The sequence below is a fragment of the Triticum aestivum genome, chromosome 2A (genome assembly GCF_018294505.1).
Source record: "Triticum aestivum cultivar Chinese Spring chromosome 2A, IWGSC CS RefSeq v2.1, whole genome shotgun sequence".
Lineage (NCBI taxonomy): Eukaryota > Viridiplantae > Streptophyta > Magnoliopsida > Poales > Poaceae > Triticum > Triticum aestivum.
This window is the reverse complement of record NC_057797.1, coordinates 594,733,345-594,739,929: the sequence shown is the minus strand read 5'-3', so window position 1 is coordinate 594,739,929 and position 6,585 is coordinate 594,733,345. Positions and strand designations below refer to the sequence as shown.

Below are 6,585 nucleotides of genomic sequence, written 5' to 3'. Positions count from 1 at the left end.
CCATTGCTTCTGCTACCCGGTCCCACCCCCTTCCTCACACTTGCACGGCAGCGGCCCGTGGCGCAGCGGCCACTAACTCCGAACTTGGTGCAGCAGTGTCTTCCTGAAGACCTAAACGGCTGAATCAGCTTGATCCATCGAGCTTGAGGGAACTAGTGTACACAGAGTTGCGAACCTTGACTAGTGTCACTGTGGTTGTAGAAAATACTCTTTGAGTACTACTTGAGTCTTCAGACCTACGGTGAAATCAAAACATGGCTAGTTGGTAGTTGCAAACTTATAGTCATGGCTAGTTGTTTACTTGATTTGTATTGTTTTGAGTTGTGATTATATAATAAAAACTTGTTACAGCCCAAGAAAGTTTTGTATTCTGTCTTTGCTTTTACGTAGGCATGTAAAACTTGTTAATCGAGTCCAATTTGGTGTTTACAGCTTATGTTAATTATGTTTTATGTGGCAAGTAATATCAAAATCGGTCGCAGTCGATAAATTATAAACAGCAAACACTCGGTTATCCTCAATGGAAGCAATGCAATTCATTTTCATGAAAAATTGTGATACTAATAGTACAATGATTTTCATAAAACAATGCAATTCATTTTCAATTGAGGATAATCTGGAAAAAAAACTTAACATCATGAAGCAATGCAATTCATTTTCATGAAAAATATGTTTTGACATTACTAATCATACTAACTGAAGCAATTAGCTTACCAAGCTGGGTAAATAATGGAAGCAAGGTAAACTTGGTTATCCTCAATCCTCATCACCACTAGACATTTGCTTCCTTGACAATTTCGAGTAATTATAATTGACAATACAACAGCAACACTTTGTAAGAACACTAGAACAGACATGCAGTGCAGGTTATGCCATCCTAAAATTGTGATACACACACATACACTGACATGGAACCTACAATTTTTCTCGTTCTGTCTTCTTGCATTTGATTTGCTAAATGCAGCACTAGCAGATCATCCTGAGAACTACAGCTACAGGAGAAACTTCAAAGAACAATTCTTGAATACAACCTTGCAGAAAAAGAATGGAGGGGGAAAGTGCTCACTGTTGAACTCCACCTCAGTCGGTGGTGCTGCAGAGGGAGAGAGGGCCGGCGACAGCAGGTAGATCACGGGGTGGGCTGGTGGAGTGATGGTGCTGCAGATCTAGCCGTTGGCCGGAGCGGCCGCTCGTTCTCTTTAGGTGGCTCCACGGATGAGAGATGGTGAGCAAGGAGAGGCAAGGCGAGGCGTCGACGGCAAAGAGAGGCCGGTGAAGGAGGACGCTCGCCGGGCGGGGAACTGTGGACGCGCTGTCGTGTGTCGTTTGTGTGTGAAGCTGTGACCTGAGTGGGGGGATTGGATCGGAGAGAGAGCTCGTTCGGTGTTCGGCCGTCCCGCAAAACCCGTTTAGGGTTCCCTAGAACAGATTCACGGTATCGCACAAGCTGCACCACAAATTTCTACCGTAAAATCAAATAGATGTGTCTTAATTACTGCACATCTAGTAGCTCAATCAAGCTAAATAAAAAAGTAAAAAAAAATGCTTGCACGAATGTTAGTGTAAAATCAATGACATAGAATTTAGAGCATGCTTGGATACGTTTTAGTCCCATGACTAAAAGTAGTGGGACTAAAACTTGCTAGTCTTACCCATGCTTGGATCCAAGTACTAAAGAGACTAAAATCTAGTTATTGAGCATTTATTATCCTCCAAACCCTCCAATCCAGAACTAAGGAGAGGAATTAAATGAGGAGAGAGAGAGCTAATACATATTTTAGTAGGTTCCCCATGACTAAAAGATTTTAGCCTCAAGACTAGTCCTAGCCTCTCTTTAGTCAGGGGTGCTTGGAACTTTAGCCTCTAAAAGAGACTATTTTTAGTCAGACTAAAAATAGTCCCTTGTATCCAAGCACCCTCTTAGATGTGTGATACTCCCTCCTTTCCGGTTTATAGGGCTTATCTCAAAATTTTAGTTTTTCCATTTTATAAGGCTCAATTTGGTTGTTTCCCATCACATGTTCAGATTTCAAGGTGCATTAAACCATTGCATGCAAGTATTAAGAGAAAATTGACCAATGCATTTAATTTATGCATGCATGCATTGCAATTAATGCATTGGTAAACATATTTTTTTGAGGAAAACAAGAGCATTAATTTGGGTGCTTTTGCAAACTCCAAAAGATATTCCACCACTCACCATCTACCTTGGTTGGTGAGATTTTTGAAGTGAGCCTTATAAACCGGAAAGGAGGGAGTACTTAGGGCACATTTACACGTGCTTTAGCACAACTAAATTAAATATTATGTTCGTTTAGGGTCATCTTGTTCCCCAAATCACTCACACAAGTAGCCGCCCCAAATCGGGACAGCTTCCGCCGCTCCATGGTCGTCGGCCCCGGTAGCGACCTTGAGCCCGCATCCATGGCGGGCCGCGGCCACCCAAGAGTTGGGGGGGGGGGGGCGAGCCTGCCTCCATGGCGGAGCTGTCGTGGCCACCCGAGAGCTCCAGGGGCGCAATGGTTGTCGGCCCCATTGACGACCTCGAGCTTGCATCCATGGCGGAGTTGCCACGGCCACCTGAGAGCTCGAAGGGTGTGATATCTGTCAGGAATGAGGCGAGGAAGGACGGGGGGCGTCGACCAGATGGTCGCCAGCGACGAGAACAACCGGAATCAAGAGCTAGTGCCGACGGTAGTGGCAGTTGTCGTGAAACTTCCCTCCCGACAACGGCTTTCTGGTATAGATCAAGTTGTAAAATTTGCTAGGACAAGGTTTTTTTGGGGGTAGAGGAGGGAGTTGTATTCATTTTTACAAGACCGGCCATTTTGCAGGATCTAGAATGGGCATCTTTTTTCGCCTAAATGTAAACGGTAGATATTTTACAGTTTCGAGTCTTTATGGGATCTACCCGAGATGCTCGGCCGCTAGCGAGATAGGGAGCCCCTACCTGGCGTAGTGCGCACCAGGGATCGACTGCGCGCGCACCCCCCTCCCCCACTTACCTGCCCTCTCTAGGCTGCCCCATGTGGGGCGCGAGATGCCCCTGTTTTTTTAGATTTCGAATAAAATCTAATTTTCAAAAAACATTCTCATATTCAAAAGAGTGTTCACCGTATTAAAAAATAGTTCTTAGATTATAAAAAATTGCAATTTCAACATAATGGACATTTTTTCAATTTTGACGAATATTTTTTATTTTGATGAACATTTTTTATGAGCATTTTTCAATAATGATGAACATTATTTGATATTTTATGAACAAATTTTGAATCTGATGAACATTTTTTGAACTTGATGAACAAAATTTTTATTCAAGAAAATTATTTTAAAAAAGTGGATGAAGAAATTTTGAATCCAATGAACAAATTTTGAATTTGATGTACATTTTTAAATCAATGAACAAGTTTCGTATTTGATGCAAAATTTCTAATTCGATGATTTTTTTAATTTGACGAACATTTTTAAAATCCGATGAACAAAATATAAATTCGATTAACATTTTTCTAATTCGTTGAACAAAAAAGTGTTCGTGGATTAGAAAAGAAAATTTTCGAAAAAAGGTGAAAACGTAAAGAATAAAAAAGAGAAAAGAAAAATGGAAACATAAAAGGAAAAGGAAAAAGGAAAAAAGAAAAAAGAAAAAAAGAAAAGAAAAGAAAAGGAAGAAAAAAATAAAAATGGGCCCGCCCATACGACACCCATGCGCGAAGCGGGTTGGGGGTACGCGCTACTAAATACAAGTGAATCCCTAAGAAGGGTTGGCCTACAAACATCCACCCAACGGCAATTTAAAATGTTGAGGAAGCATTTGAAAAATGTTAAATGTGTATAGAAATAAATGTGTATCACGTATAAAATAATTGATCATGTATTCAAAAAATATTAATCAACCATTTAAAAACCATATAAATAAGTATTTGAAAACCAATAAACGGGCATTTAAAAACTATTAAATGTGTATAGAAAAAATGTTGACCATGTATTAAAAATGACTAATTTTTTTATCATGTATATAAAGAAATAAATCAAGCACTTAAAAAAATGAAAAATTATTTGAAAAATGATAACCAAGCATTTGGAAAATGCTAAATGTGTATAGAGAAAAATGTTGAACATGTATTATGAAATGATGAACTTTTTCTATCATAAAATGAAATTTTTTTATCATGTATATAAAAATGACTAATCAAGAAGTTGAAAAAATACTGAACAAGTATTTAAAAATATTATTCAAGCATTTGGAAAATGTTAAACGCGTATAGGAAAAATATTAAACATGTATTAAAAATTGAAAAAAATATGATCATGTATATAAAAATATTAATCAACCATTTGAGAAAATGTTAATAAAGCATTTGGAAAATTTTAAATGTGTATATAAAAAATGTTGACCATGTATTAGAAAAATGAAGGGGAAATTTGATTATGTATATAAAAATATTAATCAGGCATTTGAAAAAATGTTGAACAAGTATTTGAAAAATGTTAATCAGGAATTTTAGAAAATGTTAAATGTGTTTAGAAAAAATGTTGACCATGTACTAAATAAATGTTAATATTGAATTTAATAAATGTTAATCAGGTATTGGAAAAAATATTAAATGTGCATAGAAAAAATGTTTACCATGTATAATATTAATCTTGTATTTAAAAAATGTTAATCAAGCATTTAAAAAGTTTTAAAGTGTTTATATATAAACTGTTGACCATGTATTAAAAAATAGTCTTGTTTTTTTTAAATCTTAATCAAATATTTGAAAAATGTTAAAAATGTGTATAGAAAAAATGCTGACCATGTATTGCAAAATGTTAATTTTTTATTGGAAAAATGTTAGACCTATATTAGAAAAATGTTGTTAACATAAAACAAAATGTAGAATAAAAATCAAAAGAACAAAGAAAACTGAAATAGAAACAATATAAACCAATGAAAGACAAAAACCAAAGAAACAAAATGCAAAAAGAATGAAAAAACGGAGAAGCAGAAAAAAGAAAAAGACTGAGTTAAATGGCCTCAAGTAGGGCGTGCCCCTACTACTTACCACGAAAGGTACTTGGACGGAGTGGCTAGAAGTGTGCCTGATCACTCTGAAGATGAGGGATTATTAAAGTAAAAAGGTAATTTGTCTCAACTCCACTCCCACACGACGGTGCCCTCTATGGCGCCGTCTCGGAGTTGATGGCATCGTGTGTTTGCCAATCCTTTAGATTGGTGGCGTTATGGTTCATGGATGGTGTCGGCGAGGCGGTGGCGGCGACTCCGTCTGGTGTGTCTCTCCTTTTACTATGTCCCCGTTGCTACGGCGTTGTCTCCGACGTCATGGTGGAGCAGGCAGGCTTTGTCGTCCAGGAGCACGCGTAGACGGTTGTCTACGCAAGTGACAGTTGGAAGATGGTGCATCTTGTGCTGGGTTTCTGGTTGAAGGCTGACAGTTCTGGTTTACTCCTCCGACGTTGTAGTCGTGCGGGGGCGTTAGTTCTGGAGTTCGATGACGTGTCTAGGGACACGTTGTCCCGGTCTGATTGTTTCAACAATAATGGTTTTGCTCCAGGTAAACTACTTTGGAGGTTCGTAAAGCTGCTGATCAGCGATGGAGCCGCGTCGAACTCAGGCGAAGTGGTGATGTGTCTCCTTTTTCGTAGTGGTGAGGGACATGCACTGTTTTTTTGCATAGGATTATCCTATCTTTTTAGTCTTGTAATGTCGATGTTTACGTGCCTTGTAACTGAATCTTTATTTTATTAATAAGACACATATTATCATGCAAAAAAAGTATTTTGTGTAAAAAAAATTCTAAAAAATTTCAATCTATTCATTTTTAATCATGACGGTACAAAGAACATCAAAGATAATAAAAATTACAACTAGGTCCGTGGACCACGTAGTGACGACTACAAGCATTTTGTGCCAAATCTTGACCATGGATTTAATTAACAAAATGGTAATGCGTGTTACAAAAAATAGTATCATTGAAAATTATGTTAAATATGAATTCAAATATATAATCTTTTATATTATGCATTAACATTTTGTCAGGTAAATCTTTAGTCAAATTTTGACACAAAATATGAAGAGGATCAATAAACCAGGAGAGAGATAGTATTATTTTGATATTCGTGCTGATAGTTTACTTGTAATTCGTGTTCCACCCTTTGTGGTGACTGATGTAAGCCTGTAACGAACAATTGTAAAACTATTATTCTTAATTAATATTATGGATTATTTCTTATAAAAAAGAAACATCACTCTTGTTCTTGTCTATGACTGCCACATGAGAAAACATGTCTTCTTCTAGTTAGAGCATTTACAACCGGCCGATATATCCGACCCAAACATTTAAGCGCGGGCTGCTCGGACACTTATCGGACGTAAAATTGGCACTCATTCGGACATGATAAATCTGGTCCGAACGCTCGAACTGACCAGCAACCCCCATATTCAGTCTATATCTGGGGCAAATACGGGATGCACGGGCACGCCCGCCACGTCTAGTCTGGCCCACTGTGCCCCACCCGATCTCACATATATTCAACCCTATTCGCATTCGAAAGGAAACCCTAGCCGCATTTCACACCACTCTA

The 6,585-nt window shown here is 38.0% G+C and overlaps 1 protein-coding gene across 1 annotated transcript in view; it reads right to left on the bottom strand.

Moving 5' to 3' along the window:
- The window catches only part of LOC123185653 (COX assembly mitochondrial protein 2 homolog), a 3,220-nt gene extending 1,811 nt beyond the window's left edge, over positions 1–1,409 (bottom strand). The window contains exon 1 of the mRNA XM_044597500.1: positions 1,067–1,409. The gene's annotated coding sequence lies outside the window, so the exon portion shown is untranslated. The remainder of the gene's footprint in view (positions 1–1,066) is intronic.
- Positions 1,410–6,585: the final 5,176 nt, after the last annotated feature.